We start from the raw sequence: 24,045 nt of genomic DNA, 5'->3' as shown, positions 1-24,045 counted from the left end.
AGATCTGGTAAAGATTCCTTCTTGTGGCAACATTGCTATGTTTGGTAAATGTGCTGCAATTTGAGTCTTATTCTCTGAGTTGAAAATCAGAAACTCAGTTTCCTTGAAGGTAGAGTGCAAGTGTGTGACCCAGTTCTATCAATCAGAGGTAGCAGTGTGAGGCTTTTATGTGAGGAAAACAATGTAAGAAAGCAGATGTCTCAAGAAATTTTTTTCAGTGAGGACAGTATCAAGGCCAGTCAGTTTTGGGAGAAGAACAGCAGATATTTTGGTGACCAGTGCCCTTTGTCAGCAGTGTGAGCTAAAGAGTCCACACACTGGGTATGTGGGATCTTTGCAGAAACACCAATTAGATTGTTTATTTTATTTTTGGGACTACATAGTCTCAAAGTCCTCATCTTTGCCTTTCATCAAAAGATCCTGTGAGTTACTTAATATTTTAAAATAAATTCCTGTCTTATTTAAACTAGTTGCAATAAATTTTCTTGTTTACAAACAAGAAACCTGACTTACATGATACAAATAGTTTTAATATTATAAAAATCGGTCAATTATCTTTCAAAAAGATGTATGCTATAGAGCTCTTGTTTTTCATGAAAGCCTAAAATAGTGATAGAACAGTACATATTTCAAAAACGTGTATATGGGTTGATTTATATATCCTTGACTAGATAATAGAAACTGTTTAAAGACTGTCTTTCCAACAAGATGATTATGATATGTAATGGATAAAAATGTATCTGGTTAGCTGCATCTACTCCACAAAGCTTTCTTTTTTGTCCTCATTCTATTATATCACAGATAGCGATAAAAAGAGACTGGCATAATAAGGAAATCTGCAGAGCTTTGTATCTAATAGTTCACTTCAAATTGCTGCCTGTATAGGAGTTACTAAAGCTATGGCAATTTCAGTGAATTGATGTAATTTAACACCCATATTGACTGATTATTTTGAAGGAAAAAGAAAGCAACACTGTCACTGAGAAATGATTCTTCTGCCTGCGGTCATCCTACAGAACAACTCATAAAACATATATGTGCAGTTGTGATTCAGCTGGACAGTGTCCCCATGAGGTACTGAAATTTTAAGTTGAAAGTTTGAGAACAAATGAAGATTAGTTTAGCCTTACTATGCATATCTAAGCTTAAGCACACAGAATTTACAGGATAACAAATTATTTGGTGGCTACTGCCAGATTGACAGTTCAAGACAAAGAAAGACATTTGGGCTGAGTATATTCTGTTTGCTCTTTCAGATCTGTTTTTTCTTCTCTACCTTCCTCATTGTGTCCCAGAAATGTGGTGTGTGTGGTTCCTCACACTCTGAATTTGAAACATCTGCAGGAGCCATGAACATGTGGGGAAAGAGAGTTACAGATATCTATTTCCTTGGTTCCCTCCACTCTGGGTTTTGGGTTGGTAGAGGATGGGTTCCTCTACTGAAGGCTGCAGATCCTCTCTGAGAGTCTCCATCTACAGCTAGAAATTTCTGTAAGGTTTTGGGAACAGCTCCTTCTCCTGGTTCCTTCAGGCCTAAGAATGATAGCTACTTCCTACTACTTGTAACCCAAGAGTGTTTCGCATTCTTTGTTTTCTTTAACTTTCACTATTCTTGTGCTCACAGGCTTCTCATTACACTGTATACAATCTCTTCTTTTGAGCATAAGTCTGTTTCTTTTCTGGGATTCCATCTTACACATTAACACCATTAGTGGTTAAGGAAGAGATTTTTAATATGGGTATCTGATACGGGTTTGTTCATTTATTTGACAAATTGATGCATATCCTCTCATCAGGAGAAATAGAGCACTGATAGTCTTTGGCATGGGATGGTATCATGATTATGAGATTATTATTGGGGGGTCATATGGAAAGTAGTAAAGTACAGGAAAAATTCCTGCGAGGTGAAGTGTCTGTGGCATTGTGTGATTATGGAGACAATAATTATTAAAAATGACTTATGGCATAAGCTTCTACTTGTAACAATTCTAGAGAGTATACACAGAGTAAAGGACAGAATAAAAGCTCAATTACTCAAACTTAGGGGGAAGATAAACAGCAGAAACCCTCTTAAAAAATAATATTTCTACTGTGAAGACATATGCACATGTATGTTCACTGCGGCACTGTTTACAATAGCAAAGACCTGGAAACAACCCAAATGTCCATTGATGATAGACTGGACAAAGAAAATGTGGCACATATACACCATGGAATACTATGCAGCCATAAAAAGTGATGAGTTCATGTCCTTTTTAGGGCATGGATGAAACTGGAAACCATCATTCTCAGCAAACTGACACAAGAACAGAAAATCAAACACCACATGTTCTCACTCATAGACAGGTGTTGAACAATGAGAACACAGGGACACAGGGAGGGGAGCATCACACACTGGGGTCTGTTGGGGGCTGCCAAGGGAGGGACAGCGGGGAAGTGGGTAGGTTAGGGAGGGATAACATGGGGAGAAATGCCAGATGTAGGTGACAGGGGGATGGAGGCAGCAAACCACATTGCCATGTGTGTACCTATGCAACAATCCTGCATGATCTGCACATGTACCCCAGAACCTAAAGTACAATAAAAAAAATAATAATAATGGTTGAGGATCTTACCTAGGGACTCTATATTTGATACCATGATGCACTCACCTGGGATTTAATGTGTTGTCTTTAGCATTTGAGGTTGTATTAATATTCTAGTCCTATACCAACAACCAGAGGAATAGGCTTGAATAGAAAAATGCTAGACTGCTAAAAACTGAGATGTAATATAAGCTAGGAGAAGTTGCCCTAGAAGAATGTGGTGCTTTCCAATGGGATTTAGTATAGGATTCAAACTTAAAATATACGTTGAAGTCTCCAGTGCAGTTAAAATAAGTGTGTCAAGGAATATAAAGAATTGAGTGAAAATCTTTTGACTGATTTGTACAGTAAAAACCTGGACTTTTTCCATTGTCTATAGTGGCACCTGGCCCAGGAACAGTTACCAGATTATTATTCTACTTTATAACTCACTTCAGAAAGCTTTGTATGTTATTCTTACAATATTTGTTTCATTGAATTTTTAATTTTTGGTGCTCAAAGTAGAAAAGGTTTTTTGTTGTTGTTGTTTGTTTGTTTTTGAGACAGAGTCTTGCTCTATCACCAGGCTGGAGTGCAGTGGCGCGATCCTGGCTCACTGAAACTTCCATTTTCCGATTTCAAGCAATTCTCCTGCTTCCGCCTCCGGAGTAGCTGGGACAACAGGCACGCACCACCAGGCCCGGCTAATTTTTTTGCACTGTTAGTAGAGATGGGGTTTCACCATGTTGGCCAGGATGGTCTCGATCTTTTGACCTCGTGATTCGCCTGCCTTGGCCTCCCAAAGTGCTGGGATTACAGGCATGAGCCACCACGCCCGGCCTAGAAAATTTTTTATTGTTGTGGTGACAGTGGTAACATACACATAATGTAAAATTCACCAGTTTATCAATTTAAGACGTATGGTTCATGGCATTAAATATATCCACATTTTTGTGCAACAGTTACCACCATCTATCTCCAATTTTTTTTTTTCTCAAACTGAAATTCTGTACCTATTAAACACTAATTCCTCATTCTCCCTTCCTCCAGTTCCTGGCAACCACCATTTTACTATCTGCTTCTGTGAGTTTGTCTTCTCTAGATATCCCATATAGGTGAAATCATACAATATCTGTGATTTTGTGTTTGGTTTATTTCACTTACTATAATGTCTTCAAGGTTACCGAGGTTGCAGCATGTATCATAATTCCATTATTTTTTAAGGAGAAATAACATTCCATTACATGTTTGTACCATATATTGTTTATCCATTCATCTGTCAATGGACACTTAGTTTGCTTCCACCTTTTGACTGTGGTGAACCACACTGCTGTAAACAGGAATACCCAAAAATATATTTGAATCCCTGATTTCAATTCTTATGGATATATAACCAGAGGCAAAATTGGGGAATCCTATGGTAATTCTATGTGTAATTTTTGGGAGAACCAGCATCTTATTTTTCCACAGCAGCTGCCCTATTTTATCTTCCCATCCAACAATTCGCAAGGTTAATGTTCCCTGCTAATGCTTTGACAAGGGATCATTGTCATGATCATAATCTCGTAAGGATTCCTGTATGATCATGGTCATACAGGTTATAAAAAAAGACAAAGAGGTTATAAAAAGTCAAAGAGAAGAGAAACTGTAGTGATTGAGTTCTTGCTTTAATTATGTGCAAAAAATTGGATTGCTGCCAGACAATAGGGGCAAGGTAAGCAATACCCAGAAACCAGTGTATTTACTGAGGTGCTCTTTTATAATTTTATGTCTGAATTTACTAGCCAATTGAAGAGTAGAGTGACTAAATGAAGATGGCCACAAAAAACAAAGATCTGTGTTATACTTCCAAATAAATATTATGTGTATTCAGAGGGATCGCAGTTGGGTCAAAGTAACATGGACTGGATGAATGGTGCAAAGAAAAAACTATCTTATTAATTTAAAATCTATGAAGGGATACAGAAAGGATAACTACTATAGATGCTGTTTTAATAACTATTTTTTATTACCACCTCTTTTATCTAATATGAAGAAAATATGTATGGTTACTGAGGTTTCCTCGGGTGTGGATGACTTAATTGACATTACTTGTGAAAATATAATGATGATTGTGTGTTTCATTTTGGAGACATATTTTACATCTAGACTAAAAACATAAATAGATCTTTGGAGGGAGAATGGCTATAATCTTAGGAATATTCCTTTTTAAATTTTTATTTTAATTTCTGGGGTACATTTGCAGGATGTGCAGGTTTGTTGCATAGGTAAACATGTACCATGGTTTCCTTTTGCAGATCCATAGAAAGCTGAAATTTATACCTAATTATCTGGGCAAGTTTGCCCCTGCTTTGAAAAAATGCCTCAGGGGCTCTGAACTTTGAAATATTTTCTTCAGCATATTCTAAGTCCCCTCTGTCCCATTTCTATTATTTATTATTTCTAGATAATAACCCTCTGACTATTCATTTCTTGATAACTATATGCTGGGATCCAAAACAAAAACAAAAATGTGCCAGGAGTTGTTGGGGCCCGAATTGTTCTCCAGACAAGGACTCAGTGCATATATATGGAATTTCAGGACTCGCACCTATGTGGTTGTCTCTGGTATCCATGACTGAGTCCTGGTTCCAGGAATGCTGTCTGGTAAGAAGATTCCTTGTATTGGTGGGTGCAGTATTGCCTGGAATCACAAGATATTGGGCTGCCAGTTGTGCTGACTCACTGACTGGGGGCAATGTTCACTCATAATGTCAGCCACAGTATCCTATATGGCTCCTGGGACATAAATAGTCCACTTCTAACCCATAGGCTTGAGCCACATTATGAGGGCCTATGTGTTGGTTCTTGTTTATCTGAGTTCTGAACACAGTGCTGCCTCTGATCTGCAGTACCTGAGGGTGGTAGGAATAGCAATTACTACCTTTTGACCTGTGCACACGAGAATCATTCATACTGGCATTCAGGGAAATCATCTCACCCCCTCTGCAGGTTATACGCCAGGTAGCAAGCAGTCCTTTAGGAGTGGCACATCTCTTTTCTTTCAAGGCTTTTGAGGTCATATTCTTACAACGTTAACAGCCCCTTATGGGCATCCTCTCTTATTTCCAACTGATTTAGTAACATACAAGGTTTTAAAGCATGCTAGGGAAGAGATGGACATTTCCTGTGCAAATGAGACTGTTATGATTTTGGGGTACGATCAGTGCTGAAAAAAATATGGCATTCTGGAAATGTAGTAGTTCCGAAGGAACATTTCCTTTCAAAAGGAAACATAACTGGATGTTTTTCTGTTCTATGTTTCTGTTATAAAATGCCAAATAGTGGATTTAGCATAATCAGAAAATGAATTATTTTTCACATTTTTCTGCACAATCCAGGTAAACTCGTGTTTATTATAGTTTTCAACAAAACACAGTAATAATATTTGTGAAAAAACACTGGTAGGCAGTATTCCTAGGAAGCAGGGTGTGTGATACAGCTTCAGAAGTAATGATATAAGCCACATTAAGTAAATGGTATTAAGTTACTTAAATGTCAGGATCTACACATTTTAAATGAAAAATAACCTCTAAATAGTCATGTGACTCTGAGTAATAACAGCATCATTAAGTTTCTCTTGTGGGAGGATATATAAAATTAGCCAGAAATAATACATTAGAAAATTAAGAATGCAAAAAGATATTTTCAGGACATCAAATAGAAGAAATGGTACCTGGACAACATGAAGAATCTTCATATGCACAGATTTGGTAATCAAAATATATAAGTGTTCTTTCTACAAGTTAAATCTTCATTGATACATTCCTATAACTCACTGGATCCATGAATAAACATATCTTGTAAACAAATTATTTATTAAGACAAGGTACCCAGGAATGATATTTCCCTGCCACCTTACATGACCTAGCGGTGGCCCTGACACTACAAATTGCAATAATTATTTGCTGGATTTTTCTTGGATTTACTATCTTTGTTGTGCCATTGATATAAATTCTTCTGCCAAAGATCACAATCTCTTTCTTTTGTTTAGACCTCTTATATGTGCAACCGTAAATCTCATTTTGTTCTGCTAACCACTCCTTCCTCTTGGTTTTTTAATCATTTTTCTTTTTTTTTCTTTTGTTTGAGAGAAAAGGCATACAGATTTATTAATGCACATGGTAGAAAATCAGAGTGATTATCCAATTTCTCAGTGTGAGAACAAGCATATATATCCTTTTAAATCTTAAATATGATGGTGACTTCCTGATATGGATAGGTCTGGGCATTTTATCATCACTTGTTTAAGTCTGCCCACATCTTTTTATGCAATCCCTTTATTACATTATGCTGTCTTTTTTCACATGTGCTTTCCTATAGGAACACAAATTGAAAGAATTAAGTACTACTAAAATTTAAAACATTTCAAGCAACTTAATATCCATCATCTCTACCAACCTTTGCTAATAATCTGTATATCTCATCTTCTCTTAACCAAAATCTTCTACTTCTGCTTATTCTAAATATATCTGGCCTACGCAGCCGTCACCTTACTTAGCTGAGTCTCTCAGATGAATTCCTCACTTGATTATAGATTTTATACTATGTTCGATTCATTTCCATCTGTGTTCCTAATCCACATTTCTATCCTGTGATGATATCTATAAATTATTACTATCTAAAATGGAAATATTACCCATATTTATTAATTTAATTAATCTATATAACCATATAACAATTTTAGCTTTTAATATTTGTGTTGCAGTGCATTTTTATTAATAGATAAATGATATGGAACTTATTATTTATAAAAAATAAGAAATAGGAGTGGGACAAAAGGCATATTAACACTCTGGGGAAAGAGCTTGAAAGCTCAGGGTCCCCAAGGCCTTCTTTTAAAGCAGAGAGCAACCTGCCCAGATGATAATACATAAAATTTGACTTTTCGAAGATATACAAAAAGAAACACACAATATCGTTAATTAAATATTTGTGTCTCAGCAGATTGTTATTGAAAAATAAATTAATAGAAGCAGAGATAATAGTATTGCATAAGCTATTTTACTATGTATTTTAACATCTTCGAAGCAAAATTTATCACTGCCACTATCCAACAAAAATAATCAATAATTTATCTTTCATATGTTAATGTCAACACTACTACCTGAATTGCTGAGCATTCTCTGTCCAAGTCATCGACAAGTCAGCTTATTTCTGCTGTGAAAATATTTCTTATTCCGATCTCTTATGTCCACCATTACCAAACTCAAGCAAGGCCATATCAACCACCACTTAGACTAATAAATTTAGTTTCTGATTCATGTCCTTGGTATTGTTCTTGCCTACTCAAGGTTTTTTTCACACTAGCATAAGAGTAGTATATGAAGGGAAAAATCAGATTTCCTTTCTTTAAGATTCAAATAGTCGAAAGTTCCAGCAAGATCAGTTGTGAATCAATGACTGCCTTTTTCTCCAATCTGAAATCACGAAACTTTTCTCTTTGCTCATTCTGGTCTAGCCTTACTAGCCTGAAACCAGTTTTACGATGTTTGAAATATGACTAACTCATTTATCCCAATGCCCTCAGTACCTGCCCTTTAGCCCTTTTATGTCTCGCTCCTTCATTTCTCACATGTAAGGTTCAAATAACATCTGAACAGAGTCACCTTCCCTAACCAAACTGCCTAACCTATGACCAGTCTCTTTATCAGCAGGATCAATTGTCTGCTTTATTTGTTTCTGAGCATTTATTATCTCTGAAAGTTACAATATTTATTGAACTTTTTAATGTTCTTTCTTACCCCCAACCTCTGCAGTGGAAAGAACAAGATTTTTGGAGTTACACAAATTTGGGCTATAATCCCAGTTCTGCCACATGTCAACCATGAATTCCTGCTAAAATTCTTAACTTTTATGAATATTTATTCTCTTAAATTGTTCTGGGAATTTAGGAAAGAAAAGGAAAAGCATTTGAGATTTACTATAAAAAGCGCTGTTCACACAGAGTACAAGGTCACTAAAGAGTGACAAATGGTGAAGATTTGGGAATTTTTTTTTTACACTAGAAAAGGATACAGGAATATTTATAGGCAAAACTAGTGCAAAGAATAAAAATATGGAGATGTGAGAAGATATGCTTTGATTGAGGAGCTGGGAACAGCATTTGGGGTAATGAAAGATGATAGTTGAGAGTGTAGATCTGGAGCTGTTGCCATTTATAAGAAGGCAATGAAGCATAGCCTTAGACTTTAATAAAGCTTATCATCAGTTATCATGACTAGAATGTGGGAAGTATTTAATTTGGTAGTGGCAGATGAGTCTTTGAATAGGAAAGACATTATTTCCATTCTACAGATGAAGAAACCGAAGGTCACAAAGTTATAACTACAATATAGGCAATCTGTTTTCTTTTTGATACACCAGTTGGCACTCATGTTGAGTCCTCAATACATGCTTACAAATTTAAATTTATAAACAACAAGTATGTGTGCATTTTGCTTTATAATATTCCAAAAATATTAATAAAGTACATTACTCCATTAGTTTAAATTGAACTAAAATTCTAACTTTTTAAAATGTTTTTTAGGTAAACAATACAGTTATTAACAAGTTGGTGTGCATTTTTCTCTTTCATTGTTTTACAACTTTAATGATATTACTGAGACTTTTTAGTCTAGATTTTGGTACTCTTTATCTAGGCGCGTGCATTAATCTAAACATATTCATACAGAACTTTCAGGTACATACAAAGAATCTCAAACTACCCTGTGTAAACAAAAGATGTTTTAATAGAAGTTTGATAGGCATATCAGAGTATAAAATAATCAAAATGTATATTATTACTTATATATTAGAAGTTACAATAGTCGGAATACAACATAAAATTCTCCCATAACTCATCTCACCTCCTATATACAATTCTCATTCTCTATCAGCATTATATAGGGTAGTGTTATAACAAATGTATGTAAAAAATTTTAATGACTTTAAGTAGAAATTTCTTTCTAACTACTAAAGCAGTTTAGGCACAACTGTCCTATTCATTAGAGATTTCTATGCTAATTGGTGACTCATGGCTGTAATTCAATTCATCTGGAGCACTACTCTCCATAGGGTCTTTTGCTGCAGATGAAGAAAGAACATGGAGAAATGTGAATTATGTTGGACAGGGCTGGAAAGGACAGGGTGTCTCATTCATTCCTTTGAAGAAAAAGTTAGTATACAGCTCTGCCATACTATCTGCAAGAGGGTCTGGGAGTTTGTTTCCATTTGCGTGGCCAAAGAAAGGGAGAATGGTTTTGGTGGCTATCTACTCTTCTCTAATATAGTGTCCCAGAAACAACTATGGTTAACAGTTTTTTTTTTAACCTTTCTTGTCCATTTGCTGTGTATTTACATATTCATTTGTGTGCACATAAATAATACATCAGTGAAACCATGTTACAATATTTTTAAATTACTATTTAAAATTATATTCTAACAGTCATCCTAAGTCAGTAGGTGCAATGTTCATATTTTTAAAAAACTATTTAATACACAAATAAAGATTGTATATATTTGAGGTATAAAATATGATTGGATAGATATGCATTAATACATGATGTGATGATTACCACAATAAAATTAATTAGCAAATCCATCACTGCCCATCATTTTTTCTGTTGGTTACATGGAATACTCCATAGTATTGAAGCCCTTAAATTGATTTTACTTGTAATCTACTGATGGACTTTCACTGTATTTTTAATTTTTTAAAGTAAAATGAAGCTGCAAAGAATATTCCTCTTTACTATACATTTATGTATCTAGAAATATATCTTTAGGAAAGATGGCCAGAAGTTTATTAATTCAGGTGACATGTGCACTTTTTATTTTAATTTTGACTTAAATTGAATTAAATTTAATTATCCTCCAGGAAGGAGGATAATTATAGATATTTACTGACCTAGAATTTAAAGGGCCTTATTCACTATATTCTAAGCAACACTGGATATTTTCTTTCTCTTTCTAATCTTATTATGAGGAATAATATTACCTTATCAGATCATATCATTTGTACTTTTTGCTCTTGGAAAATTAATTTTCATTCAAGAGTTCTTTATATATTTTAAATATTATTATATTTGAAGTATTTTTCTTGTCTATTTTTAAATTGTAAAATTCTGCATAATTGTTTATTATTTTTATTTTTATATTGTCTAACCTATTGATCTTTAATAATTCTCTGTTTTATGTTTTCTTAGGCAGTCAATTCCAACAGTAAAATTACTTTCTGTTTTCAAACTATTGCTTTATGCTATAATACGTGTATTATTATATACATATTATATAGTACATTAAAATAAAATTTTATTTAATAAAGAATGAAAGGCATATTTAATTAGATAAAACATATCAGAGAAAATTATTGCTCAATATATTTAAAAGCATTAGATTTCAAATAATTGATAAACCAGTCACAAGCCTCAGTCTAATTTCCAAGTTAACCATCACTGATATTTCCCAATAAACCTTCTTGCTAGTTATGAATGTGGCTTAGTATCTTCCTCAGGCCTGTCCTCTAGGCACAACATCAAGTCAATTAGAGATTAATCCGTTTTGATAACTATCTAACCTAGCTGATGTTTACAGCATGTTTAATTCCTAGAAAACCATTATGCCATTAATATGTATTGAGATTCCCATGTGTATATAACTACTGAGTAAATATTTAATAGAGATTATTGTGATAAACAATTTGTATTATAATAAATTAAAAGTTATTTATATTTATATATGGATAATGTATGCATGTGTATATGTGTCTATACATACATGCACACATATATATATATACATATGTAATCAGAGTCAATAAAGTTTGTGAAGAAATTCTTAAATGATAAGCTTTCCATGATGCCTACCAAGTGACCAGACCTATGCTAGGCACATTGGGAAAAGTGAAAAACCAAAGAAAACATCATAAGATGGTGACCATGTTTTGACCTAAATAATTCAGTCAAATTTTATTTAAATTATTATTTGTGGAATCACTTATTATTACCTGAAATTTCCTATCTGATTAAACTTTATTAAATTAAGGATTTTGAAGCCTTTCTCATTATGGCATCTTCAATGTCTAGAAAATGTCACATCTCTCTTAAACAGATCTTCACATTAGTGTGTAGGATTTGCAAAGTAGTATCACATTAGCTTTCTAGAATATTCTAAAACTGTCAGGGTCTCTCACACCTGATGGAAGAAAAAAGTGATTCTAGCATCTCATTTCTTGGCAGACAGCCAAATGTGTGTTGCTAGGCTGGGTGGTAAACTCAGTGGAATTTATCATTTTGATTAAAACAAAGATCATAGATGTTTCAGCTCAATAGCAGGAATACAGTTCTGTAGCATAAAAGCCAAGAACACAGTGCTATAACTCAATAGCATAAGAGCTGCAGATAATATCCAAGTTTTAATAGAAAAACTGAGAAGCAAGACTCATTGGCTGGGTTGGTGAAGCTTGCAACTCTTCTAACCAAATTTTCTTCTTTGCTGGAATCTGAGACATCTCTGCCTGAGAAAATCACAACTATTTCTTACATATGGATTCACAATTTTTTCAGAGAAAAATGTTTTTTTCAATGCATATTTAACAGATATACACAAAATAAACATATGCAAATATGTTAGGCTACACTAAATAAATACTACTAAAATTTTTCTGCCCTCAATAATTCCAGAAAGGTGTTTCAGTGTTTATGAATGTATGTTTATCTGTGATTGGAGGCACAATTAACCACTGCACATGACACACAATTTTCACCTAATTCTTTAATTAATATTAATCTCAATTGGCTTCTTACCTGTATTGCCAAATAAATACAGAGACAGATAATAAAATGATAAAGTAAGTGCTTTTTTTCCTCCAAAGTTTTGTTTTCGTTTTGTTTTGTTTATATGAGACAGAGCCTTGCCTTGTTGCCCAGGCTGGCATACAGTGAGGTGATCATAGCTCATTGCATTCTGGAACTCTTGGGCTTAAGTGATCTTCCTGCCTCAGCATCCCAAGTAGCTGGGACTACAGGCATGGCACAATTTCTGGTTTTTAAAATTTTGATCCACAGACTTGCTAAAGCCAAATAGCCCAATTCATTTTTCCCTCTTGAGGAAGTAATTCATCTTCCACTACTGAACAGACCAGAGTTAGGAGGTGTGGGTTGCTAATCCTTGTGAGTGTTCCATTTGGAGAAATTTTCTTCTTTTTGTTAAAAATGGAAACAAATCACTAAAGTATTGGGCCAAGTTTTGGCTTTTGATACTTTATCATTTCTTGTCTTTTATGAAGAATAAATAGCTCTATTATAGCTCATCTTTTGTTATTTTTTGCAATAGTATCTTACGAAAAAAGTGTTTATTATTAACTCTAATTATTTCATGGGTATCTTCACCAACATTTCTATCTGCCTTGGGAACTGTTATGCACAAGGTTGACAATTCAGATGGCATTATATAATAATGAATCCTTTAGGCTCTGAAATGAGGCTCATAATTTTGGGCAGAATAAAATTATTTTTTCTCTTTACTTTCATACTATGAGGAATAGAGAAAAAAAATTTCCTTCCAGACTCAAGTCTCCTTAGTATTATCCAGATGGTATGATCAAGATCATCTCAGAGTCTAATATCTTTCAAATTCATTTTGTTCTCATTCCAAATCATGGTTAGCAGCATGAAATATGAATATATGTATACATAAACCTCAAATTCACTTCCTTTGCTAAAGCTTGAAGATAAAAGCCAAAAGAAGATACTCTGGTTACTGCTAAAATGAAGGGGTGAAAAATCTGCTTCCATATTACTGTCCAGACTTGTTATTTTTCCTCCTTCTTCCTCAAATATAAATTGTAAGGGTTATTGCTGAGTTTAAAATGAAGAAACTGAGGGCAGTATAAGAAAATTAAATGCCGGTTTATTCAGCTCCTGGGTGAAGTTCTATGGTCTGGGGAAAGAGGGCCAGAGAAGTCACGCTGACTTCCTGGGGTGTGGGGTATTTGTGGCTATGAGTAAGGAGCAACAGCAGGGCACTCTGATTGGCTCTGGGGGAGCGGGATTGGGCCGCTATTGGTTGGTGGGCTGTCGGGCCGGTTTTTTGGTGCAATATTTGGTTAGGGTTACATCAGCCAGAATTCCCCACTGGAGGGCTGGGTGCACAACTGGGTGCTGAGTGCAGAGCTGGGTGGCTGTCTGAGCTTTTGATGAGGCGTCCGGCCTTACATTCCGACCTTTTTGATGATATAGGACGTCGCGATCATCTGGCTACTTCTTGCTGATTAGGGGCATAGTTGGGGAGGAGGGTCAGTTGGCCAGTGCTTTGGTTGGGAGTCGTACATAGGGGTGAAGTAGCATCTGGTTTACGGCTACCCTGGAAATTTCCCTTATGTGGGCCTGTAAAAACCTGAGGAAAAAAAGGAGCTAACATTAACAGAAGGCAAACAATAATAATGGGAGTGATAATAGGGGTCAGCCAGGTAAGCATGGGGGATTGCTACCAGTTGAGAGGCAAGACTGATGCATTTTGCTTCTTGTGGAGGTCTTCTTGGAGGTGATAGAGAATATTGACATTTTCCTCTACAAGGCCTGTTTCATTGATATAATAGCAGCACTGTTCTTGAAGAAACAGACAGGTACCTCCCTTTTCTGCTGTTAGCAGATCAAGAGCCGGTCAGTTCTAGAGAGTTACCTGAGCCAGTGATGTGATTTGTCGCTGGAGGGAGGCCAGGGAGGTGGCCAATGCTTCGATAGCCACGAGAAGCTTTTCTTCTAGTTTAGTGGCTGAGGTGACACTGTAGCCTAGGGCGCTGCTATCTAGCCCAGCTGCCACCAGAGAGGATGCTAGAGAGAGACTAACGACCATTGGGAGGAAGACTGCTCCTCTGTCTCAGTGATTAGGGGAAGGTGGAAGTAGGGATAGAATTTCGACCAGTCTGTATACTTCTAACTGCGGGACCAAGGTGACAGGCATACAAGGGAAAGGGAAGGAGGCATTAATAACTTTAGTTAAGGTTCCATTACACCAGAAGTATCCTCCTGGTGGCGTGTAGAGGGAGGATTTTACTTTTACTGTGGTGTTACAGTTGGGTCCGGAACTGCTGACTGTCTCATAGTAGAGAGAGAAATTTTGAGAGTGTACTTTGAATGAGGGGATATCTGTTAAGGTGGTGCTGGGCCATGTAGGTGGTTGTGACAGATTGAACCCGGACCTGAGGGGAACTGCAGCCAAGGGGGAATTGCTGAGAGAGGCACATAAAAAGCAGTTGGTGATATTCATGGCTTTGGTTAAATTTAACATGTTGCCTCCCTGCTGTACTAGAGTCAACCAGGAGAAAGGTTGAGAGGAAGGTTGAGAGGTGCTATCTGAGGGTTTGAATTGGTTAGTTAGGGTGACTTCATTTTGCAGGATTGTATGGCTCACAGAGCTAAGTTGTTTTATTATTTCAGGGACAATGCGTGTATAGGACCGGAATATCAGCCATGTTTCCTGGGGGTGGCTGTTTTTCTACCAATTGTAGATTTTTCCATTGACCCCTTTTACTTAGCGGTCATCCTATGGCTCGCAGATGGTAAGAAATAATTTATTTTGTATGTTGGAGGTGAAAACATGCTGGTTTACCTGAGAATCCTGGATATGGGAAACTTCCTGTGCTACATGAATGGTGCAAGAATTATATGGCCACTCCTCATAGGTGGTGTTCTACTAATGGCAATAGTCATGGTATTGGTCACAGAGAAAGCACACACCATGAGCAGAGAACCTGATTTGTAGAGTTTTGGTTTTTGTTTGTCGAATCACAATTATTACTGCTGACTGGCAACTGGCTGGTTGGCAGTCTGCTTGGGCAATGTAGTGAGTCCTGGTAGTGGGACTCTCAACTCAGGATTCCTGGATGTAGAAGCGCTAAACAAATAAGTTGGCTTCAAGAGGAGATATCAGAAGGACTGTCAGGAGGAGGCTCTGATGGGTTAGGGGGTGATGGGTTGGGGCAATGGGTGAGGTGGAGGCAAGTGGGGTCCAGGGGTTTGGATTTCTACTAGTCATTTTGGGGAGCCAGTTTGAGGTGGGACACATGGTACTATGGAGTGTGACTTAGGAGTTTGGCCGCTGTGGGGGTGGTTAGGATAACAATGTGAGGTCCTGACTACCTGGGCTGCAAAGACCTTGGTTTGAGATTTTGGAGGAGAATGCTGTCACCTGGTTGGAGAGGTGTTGCTGGGTGAGGGTCTTCTGGTCCTGGAACAACAGGGAGGGTGTGATCTGCTTGCTCCCTAAGCAGGTGTCAGAGAAGAGAGAGGAAGGGAAGATGGGAAGCTAGTGGGGGCAGTTTTACAGGGAGATTATGGGAAACTAGGAAAGACTGGCCATACAGCAGTTCGAAGGGGCTAAGGCCCATTGGCCCCCATGGGGTTGCCTGGACCTGTGCCAGGGCAAGAAGTAGGAGTGTGGACCAAGAGAGTTTTACTTCAATAGCAAGTTTGGCCAAATGGTATTTGAGGATGCCGTGGGCCCATTCAACTTTACCCGATGACTGAGGATAGTAAGGGATGTGTAGTTTCTAGGAGATGTTGAGGGACTTGGTGACTAGCTGGACTACTTGGGCTGTAAATGCTGGACTGTTGTCTGACTGAATGGTGGCAGGTAGGCTGAAGCAAGGGATGATTTCTTGAGTAAGAAGGGAGGCTACCATGTCTGCTATCTCCCGGGAGGTGGGGGAGGCTTCAATTTAACCTGAAAAGGTATCTACAAAGGTTAGGAGGTAGTGGAGCTTTTTGTGAGTGGGCATATGAGTGAAGTCAATTTGCTAGGTCTGGGCTGGTAGGTTGCTATGCGTTTGGTGGGTAGGAAACTGTGGCGTTAAGCTTCCCTGAGGCGAGACCTTAGAGCAAGTAATGCATGCCTTGTGTACCTGCTCAATTGTTTGTTGCAGACCTGGTGAGAAAAAGAGGGGCTGTACAAAGCAGTGTAACGCCTTAGGCCCTATATGTAAGGCTTGGTGGATTTCAGCAATAATTTTAGGCGACTGTTCCTGGGGAATGGTGATTCTGTTACTCAGGAAGATCCAGCGCCGATTAGATTCTGTTCCCCCTTTTAGTATGAGGGCCTGTTTTTCTGATGGTGAGTATACAGGCTGTGTGGCTGTGGTAAGGAAGAGAACTGGGGTAGGGGTCAACTTGGCATTAAAGATCTTGCTGCCGTATCTGCCCACGCATTGCCCTGGGAGACAGCATCATGCTGGGCCTGGTGTCCTCGGCAGTGTATGACTGCAACCTTCCTGGGCAATGATAAGGCCTGTAAAAGGTTGGAGGGCAGAGTGGCAATGGGTAATAAGAAAGGCATATTTTGAGTCAGTATAGATATTGGCTTGTTTTACCTGTGCTAGTGTGTAAGAGCTCGGGTTAGGGCAATGAGTTTCACTTTTTGTGATGTGGTTCTTCCGTCACAGAGGCAATGTGCTTCGAGGGTGGCTGAATCTGTGACTACAGCATAGGCTGCCTTTCGCTGCCTGTCAGCTGTCATAGAAGGTAAGGTGTGGGTTAGGTAGGGGAAGGTCGGCTAGGCCCTCCCGAGGTTTGGCAAGTGCATCCATTATTTTAGGGCAGGAGTGGGCTGGGGAAGGGGGGAAGGGATAGAAGGGGAAGCAAGGTAGCTGGGTTGATTGGGGAAGTGGGGTGAGGGCTGACTAAAGGATTTTCAATGAAGAGCAGGTGGAACTCCTGTAGACGGGAGGGCCCTAGGTAAGTGAGATGTTTGTGGGAGAGGAGGTCAGTAAGCTGGTGAGGAGAGAATACTGAGATGGGCTGGCCCAGGGTAAGTTTTAGGGATTCCTTGGTAAGTTCTGTTGCTTCTCCCAGGGCCCACAGGCAAGGCTGCCACTCCCTAACCGTGGGGTCAAGTTGCTTTTATAAGTAGGCTACAGGGCAGAACACAGGACCCAGGGGTTGGGTTAGAACCCCGACAGCAACGCCCTGTTTCTCATCAGTGAACAGACAAAAGGGGCGATTGAGGTCCAGCAGATGAAGTGGAGGTGCGGTGGACAGAACAGTTTGGAGGGTTTTAAAAGCCCATTTTACAACTTCAGGATGGGAGAGAGATCCCGTGGGGGTGTCTTTAGCTGCCACATACAGAGGTTTAACTAGAGAGGCAAAATTAGGTATCCAGTGGCAGAAGAATCATAAAAACCCTAAAAAGGAGAGAATCTGGTTGGCAGTCTCCAGGGGCTGCAGTGAAAGAAGTGCTTTCTGGCAATCTGTTATTAGGCTTTTAGTTTTGGGGGTGAGGCAGATGCCTAAGTAGACCACTGAGGTGACTGATAACTGTGCTTTGGAGGGAGATATTCAGTATCCCTGAGATCTAAGAAAGTTAAGGAGAGTGGCAGTATGCTGTTGGGATAGGGAGAGGGAGGGGCTACAAAGTAATAGGTCATCTATGTACTGGAGAAGGAGACTGGGTTGAAGGGGGCAGGAGCGAAGGTTGGCTGCCAAGACTTTTCTAAAAATGTGAGGGCTGTCTTGGAACCTCTGAGGCAGGACTGTCCAGGTAAGGTGTTGTGACAGGTTGGTGTCAGGATTGGTCCAGGTGAAGACAAAGAGAAAGTAGGACTCACGGTGAAGGGGAATGATAAAGAAGGCATCCTTGAGGTCAGCAACTGTTAAATGAGACATAGTGGAGGGAATGTTTGATAATAGAGTGTAGGGGTTGGGGACTACAAGGTGGAGGGGTACTACCACTTCATTGATAAGGTGCGGGTCCTGAACCAGGTGGTAGTCGCCAGATGACTTTCAGACCAGCAAGATAGGAGAGTTACAAGGGGAACTAGTGGGAATAAGTAGTTCCTGGGCTAGCAGGTGGGTGATGATAGGCTTCAGGCTTTGATGATGGGTCTTCAAGATGGGGAACTGAGGACATGAGGGAAATTGGGTAGGATCTTTGAGAAGTATCTTAATTAGAGTATGATGTTTGGCCACTACAGGCTTGGAAGTATCACATACCAGGGGATTAACTACATCAGGAGGGATAGGGGGTTGAGGTGAGGAGTTAGGGCAGAATGTGGCATCACTTAGGAGTGGCAGTAGGAGGTGAGTGTATGATGGGCTTGAGTGTAGGGGGTCAGTGAGTTGGAGAGTGGCTCCCACAGTCTGGAGAATGTCTCATCCTAAAAGGGGGACTGGGCACAAGGATATAATTAAAAAAGAGTGGGAAAAGGGGTGTCCCTGGAGGACACAGGCTAAAGGATGGGTTTGATTAGGACAGGAAGGCTTTCCATCAATTCCCATGACTGAAACCTGGGAAGGTATGCTTGGTCCTGAGTAGGAAGGCAATACAGAATAGTAGCCCCCATGTCCACTAAGAAGGAAATGGACTTACCTGCTACCTGCAGTGTTACCCTGGGCTTGGCAAGGGTGATGGGGGTCTTCAAGTCCAGGCTGCGTCAGTTGTCCAGAAGGCCGAGAAGTTCAAGTGATAGGATTGCTTCCTGCGGACCGGCCCACCCTCCACATAGAGGTGCGGGGGATAGGCCTATAGTCCGGGACGGGCAATTACTGCACCAATGTCCAAGCTGCTTGCAGTCTGGGCAGGGCTTGGTAGGTGGTCAGGGACATGGACACTGATGTGTCAAGTGTCCCTCCTGACCACACTTGAAACAGGGCCCAGGTGGAATGCCTCCGAAGTTCTTGGTGGGTTTTGATGGACCCCCTCTACCCGGTGCCTGGTGGGCTGCTGTCCTCAGGGCTGTCACAAGAGCTTGGGTTTGGAGGCTTACTTTTTGCTGTAGACGGGCCTGGAGGGTAGCCTCAGCCTTTTCCTCTTGGCCATTAAAAACTTTAAATGCCGTGTCTACCAGGTCTCGTATGGCAGTTTGGGGGCCCTCCTCAGCCTTTTTAAGTTTCTTTTTAATGTTAGTTGCAGACTGAGAGATGAAATGTGTCGTTAGAACTGTAGCTCACAGTAAAGAGGCCATGTCCAGCCATGTATGAAGGATCATAGCATTAGTTAATCGGTCGAGGAAGGCAGTGGGGTTTTCAGTAGGACCCTGAGTTATTTCCCTTAACTTACCATAATTAACTACCTTTTGGGCTGAGCTTTGCATGTCCGCTAGGAGGCACTATAGCATTTGGTCTCGGTGGTGGTGGCCATCTTGACCAGTTTGATAATTCCAATTAGGGTCAGCCTCAGAGACTGCCACTGCACCTACTGGTATCTGATTGTCTGTGAGATGTACCTGATAAGCATGAGCCTGAGCCACCATAAGGATGTGGTCACGCTCATCTGGAGGGAGGGTGGAGGACAGAATTACATTGGTATCATGTCAGGTGAGGTCATAAGCCTGGGTGAGGTAGCGGAATTCTTTGGTGTAAGCAGTAGGATTGGTGGAAAATAACCCTAGGCATTTCTCAATAGTGGATAGATCAGAGAGGGACAAAGGAACATGTACTTAGACAACGCTTTCCACTCCGGTGACCTTGCACAGGGGGCAAAGAAGGGAGGTTTCATCATTAGGAGCACAGTGCAAGTGAGTGTGAGCACTAACAGGAGAGCCTAGGTTGAAACCAGGAAGAGGAGGAGCTGGAGAGGGTTGAGGTTCCACATAGAGTGGATGATTAGTGGGCCGGGTGGGTGGAAAGGAGAGTTCTTCGGGTGGGTTGGGGTTAAAAAAGGAGGAGGATGATGGAGGGGTCGAGGGCGTTGAGGGAGTTTATTTGGCCAGGAGCACCTGAGTGGTGGTGCAAGAGGAACAGAGGGTGGGATGGGAGTAAAGATACCAGAAGGCCTGAACATAGGGAACCTCTGACCATTTACCATTTCTTTGACAGAGATTGTCTAAATGGGTTAGAATGCCAAGATTGAAAGTTTATTCCAGTGGCTACTTGGACTGGTTGTTTAGAGGATACTGGGTGAAGAGGAAAAGCCACCTTTTCTTTTTTATGGAGAGGCCCACCTTGGGTAAATTTTGGACTAGACATCCCAATGGCAACTTGGGGTCTAGGCGGGACCCCTGATTACCCATAGTCCACTCTCTGTCACAGAGTAGTCAAGAATAAGGGACAGTGTCCCGGACCCCAACACCTGAGTACCGGAGATTATGGGGAAGGACAGGAGTATAGGGATGTCTCCACAATATACCTGTCTTCCAGGGTAGGCGAGCAGGGGCACCAGGACGTCTCCACAAGAGCCCACAGCTCTAGACGGGAAGGGGTCCCTGACACAGCCACGATTATGGACAGGGTACCACAAGGCTCGGAGCAAACACAGGATGGGGTTATGGGTAATAGGAGTCTTACCGAGTTTTGGCTGCAGCTCCCTGGTTAGGCTTAAGGTGGAGGGGTCAGTTTCCCCCAGGAGGGGTCTTGAACTCCTCCCCAGTTTTGGCACCACTTGTAAGGGTTATTGCCAAGTTTAAAATGAAGAAACTGAGGCCAGTATAAGAAAATAAAATGCCAGTTTATTCAGCTCCTGGGCGAGGTTTTATGGTCTGCGGAAAGGGGGCCAGAGAAGTCGTGCTGACTTCCTGGGGTGTGGGGTTTTGTGGCTATGAGTATCGAGAAACAGCAGGGCACTGTAATTCGCTCTGGGGGAGCAGGATTGGGCTGCTATGGGTTGGCAGGTTGGCAGGTGGGTTTTTGGTGCAATATTTGGTTAAGGTTGCATCAGCCGGAATTTCCGACTGGAGGGCTGGGTGCACAGAGTGCTGAGTGCAGAGCTGGATGCTGAGTGCAGAGCTGGGTGGCTGTCCGGGCTCCTGATGAGGCATCCAGCCTTACATAAATCATATCAAGTGTTAAGACCTACTGAGTTTTTACCCCAATCAGAAAGCTATTTTTGATCATTCTTGATCCTAGCAGAAGTTATGAGATTTTGTAGCTTTGTCTCTGGAAGCAGACATGTAGACTGAAATCTCAACTTCTTTTACCGGCTAGGTGACCTGCAAAGTTAATCTCTCTTAGCTCACTTCCTTCACCTTAACAGTAAGGATATTTGGAGTCTTTCTGGAAAATTTGTTATGAATATTTTGTGTAAAATGACATAAGGCAATGCATGTCCATATGTTAAATGTTAAATAAATATTTGCTGTCGACACCTGTCATCATCTTCAAGTTCTATGTGTAACACCTATCATCTCTTTCAAATTTTTGGCCTGTTTGTTATACATATATTAATGTATAAACTCTTCAAATATTTTGTAACTTCCTCGATAGCAATGATTAGATTCTTACATTTGCTCTATGATCAGAATGTAGAAACAGGAAATGTATTAGTTTCCTGTTGCTGATGTAACAAATTACCACAAACTTAGTGGCTTAAAGCAACACATTTTTAGTCTTCTATAGTATGTGAGATCAGAATCCACAGTGCATTTTACTGGGCTGAAACTAAGGTATCAATAGGATTATACTTTCTTTAAGGCACTAAGAGAATATCTGCCTTTTTTTCCTTTCAACATCTAGAGCGGTATCTCTTACATTCCTTGATCCATTGTCATTTCCTTCATCTCTAGCCCAGCAATGTAACATGTTCACATCACCTATACCTTTTCTGTAGTTAAATCTCCCTCCCTCTGTTTTCCTCTTATACAGACACTTATGATTAAAGGTAAAAACTACACAAAACATCCAGAATAAATATCTTCATTGCAAAATACTTGTTATTTATATTTACAAATTTCCTTTCTTTTCATGTTAACATTAACAAGTTCCAGAGATTAGGATCTAGATATCTTTGCCAGCAATTATTTATTCTACAACACTTCATACTGTGGCCCACAGAGATTCATGTCCATCCCACATGCAAAATGCATTAATCTTGTCCAGTTGTCTCCAAGTGTTTCAACTGATTACAAAATCAACTTAAAAGTCCAAAATCTCATCTAAATATAAGAATTTCAGAAGTCCCAAGTCATTATCTATAGTAATCTAAATCAGGCATGAGTGAGACTATCAATATCATTTACCCTGGGCAAAGTTTACATTTGTGGACCTGTGAAACTAGAAAACAAGTTATATAGACCCAAAATATGACAGGAAAGGCATAATGTAACAGTATAACATTCTCTTCTTCCAAAAAGAGAAAATAAAAGCAAGAAAAATGTCATTGGACCTGTAAAATTTTGAAATCCAACTGGGAAAACTTCATTAGGATTCAAATACTGAAAATAATCATCTGTCATCCAAGGCTCCATCCATTGAAACTATGGCTCAACTTTTAGTGCTCTGTGCTCCATCCTCTGTTCCTAAGTGTCCTCTCTCTTCACATGTTTCCTTTTTCTTGAATAGTAGTACATATTTACAGCTGAATAGATTAACTGTTCTACTACTTGCACAATTTTTTTAGTCAGGTATTCTTTCTTTTTGTCTCACACCAGTCTCTGTCAGTTCAATCTAGCATTACTTCTTCTTGGAAAATGTTCTTGAAACTCTCATTGGTCCGCTGTGTGTGTTATGTGACTTCATAACATTAGAGAATAAGCTTCTCCATAGACTCCTCAACTCTCCTGTATACTCTGATTCTATTGAAACATTTGAGGTGATACATAAGCTGCATGTCTAATCTTGTCAGCACTTGCAAAAGTTTGTCCAGCCACACGGATGGCCTGCCCTCTCTCCACAGAACGCTTTGCGGACAATAAATCTACTAAGTTTAGCCACTTTGTGATGTTTATGGGCTGAGAATTCATGCTAGCCATCAAGATCCAGTTTGATTTGTTTAACAGTTCTTCCTTCAAATTATTTTTTTCCTTTTCAATTTCCCTCAGTAACAAAAAGAAACCAGACAATATTTTGAAGACTTTGTTTAAAAATCTCCTTAGTTACATATTAAAGTTCATTGTTTAAAAGTTCTAAAGTCTCCTTTTTATAGTTCTCAAGTTATAACTATAGAAGCCAATTCAGCTAAGCTTTTTGCCACTATCTAATTAGTGTCACCTTTTCTCCACTAATAGTTTCCATTTCCTTTGGATCCTTCACCAACAATGATTTTAATGTTCATATTTCTACCAACATCCTATCTGGGACATTTTACACATTTTCTAAGATGATACAGGCTTTTTCTTATGCTACTCACTTCCTTGTTAGACTCACCAGCAGTGCCTCTAAGATCAATATTTCAACTAACACATTATAAATATTTGCATGAGCTAGTGGAGGCATAGGATAATCACAGCACTTATCTTCTCCACATTTCCAAAGTAGTCAGCATAAGCCAGTTGACAGTCATTTATAGAATAGACAATTTCCTGGCCTTAACAACAACATAAAAAATATTTTACAACCTTGATATAACAATTGCTGAATGAAAGTTATCTTTGCTTACAGGTAAAATAACCATTAAAACTATAAATTGTGTGTGCCTGTTTATTATCAATTATTTTGGGAAATAATCCTGGGCATGGAGAGTCTATGTATTTACATGCATGCAGTATATGTTTGTATATGCATGTGTATGCATGGATGTTATATTGAGGAGATGTTTT

General features: G+C 39.3%; 2 long non-coding RNA genes across 2 annotated transcripts in view; one reads left to right on the top strand and one right to left on the bottom strand.

Moving 5' to 3' along the window:
• LOC144577995 (uncharacterized) overlaps positions 1-24,045 on the bottom strand; it is a 278,989-nt gene that overhangs the window by 134,667 nt on the left and 120,277 nt on the right. The window lies entirely within an intron of this gene.
• Positions 19,939-24,045, top strand: part of LOC128929163 (uncharacterized) — a 208,798-nt gene continuing 204,691 nt past the window's right edge. The window contains exon 1 of the long non-coding RNA XR_013522909.1: positions 19,939-20,091. This is a non-coding gene — a long non-coding RNA (uncharacterized LOC128929163). The remainder of the gene's footprint in view (positions 20,092-24,045) is intronic.

This window comes from Callithrix jacchus, chromosome 10, assembly GCF_049354715.1.
Source record: "Callithrix jacchus isolate 240 chromosome 10, calJac240_pri, whole genome shotgun sequence".
Lineage (NCBI taxonomy): Eukaryota > Metazoa > Chordata > Mammalia > Primates > Cebidae > Callithrix > Callithrix jacchus.
The sequence above is the reverse complement of the archived record's forward strand: the minus strand, read 5'-3'. Positions and strand labels throughout refer to the sequence as shown.